A 1,489-nucleotide genomic window follows, 5' to 3' on the forward strand; every position below is an offset into this window, starting at 1 on the left:
CCTTGTCTCATGGGTGGGTTGGGGGGGGAAAACTTTGCAACTGGTTCTTCTACGTCTTGTGAAATCCGGCGGGTGGGAAAGAGGTTTGAAAATAGAATTCTCTAAAGCTCTGAAAAAAAGCCATGCTGTCAAAGTGGGATGATTTTCTTCAGCTGGTTGATCTGGTTTTTTGCTTGTAGAGAAAAGACCTGTCCGGGTGCCTCTTGTGGATGGAGAAGAGACTGTATTCTGCCTAAGTGCCTTTGAACTTTTTTAAAAAAGACAGATATACGTATGTGAGATTCTACAAGTACACCAAGCTCTACATGGATGTGAATTTGAATAGCCATGGGGGTGGGGGGGGCAGTTCTTTTTTCCAGTATCCAAGATGTACAGTTATTTTTTAATATTAAATATCCCTTGTTTTTGCCCTCTCCCTTGTTTTTGTGAGTATATTTATTACCTGTTGTTGCTGCTAATGCATTTCATACCAAAGAGCTTTCAGCCAATCTAAACTTCTTCCTGATTTAAAACTTTATAATTTCCAACCTGATTCTCATGTTCTGTTCTGAGATAGTAAAATCAACAGAAATTATTTTTTGGAAGTTAAAGTTTCCTTACATGGAGATAGGTAGGTAGGTAGGTAGGTAGATAGTAAGTGTTCTTACATGGCAATAGATAGATAGACAGACAGACAGACAGACAGACATAGATACTGGCGTTTCTCATTTTAATGTATTTCAGGATGAGAAGCCTATCTTTGCCAGGTAAGGAATCAGTAAAAGGAATTTTGATCATTTCTGTTAATGAATAATAATGCCATTAAGCTATTCTGTGCTACCTGAATCCTGGGTGAGTGGAATATTCCAGTATTGCAATCCCTTTCCTATTTGCCAAACCTGTTAGTGTGAAACTATTTAAATTGTTTTCACAATGCAATTGTGATTATGATTATGATTGTCAGATTATTATGATTGTCAGATTATGATTGTCAGATTATTATGGCATAGGGCCATGACTTAACTATTGATACAGAGTGAAATTTATTTCATTTGAAATATGCTTGTAGAAATAATCTGGCAGCAAAAAAAATCTACCTCTCGGCATTGTTGTGAGAAAAAATAAGATGGGGAAATATACTCTGCCTTCAGATTTCCAATGAAATTAAATGATAGAGAATTGTTACTCATTCTGTGACACAGAAATAGGAATTTCAAAGAAAAGTCTGAAGATTATTCCCATTTTCTTAGGCCCACCAATTGGCTAGAAAGTCAGGTGAAAAGATCAAGTGATGCAGAAAACACTGCTACCTGTCAGAGTATAAACGATACAAATCTTGATGGACAAATAGCCTGCTCTATAAAGTAGCATTCTATGGTCGATGTAGGTGATCATTATTGATTGATTTATATCCTACCTTTGTTACTTTTTAAATAATTCAACGTGGCAAACATACCTAAAACTACTTCGTCCTCCTATTTTCTCTATAGCAATAACCCTGTGAAATAGG

The sequence above is a fragment of the Pituophis catenifer genome, unplaced genomic scaffold (genome assembly GCF_029215685.1).
Source record: "Pituophis catenifer annectens isolate HBS135680 unplaced genomic scaffold, rPitCat1.0.hap2 SCAF_7, whole genome shotgun sequence".
Classification (NCBI taxonomy): domain Eukaryota; kingdom Metazoa; phylum Chordata; class Lepidosauria; order Squamata; family Colubridae; genus Pituophis; species Pituophis catenifer.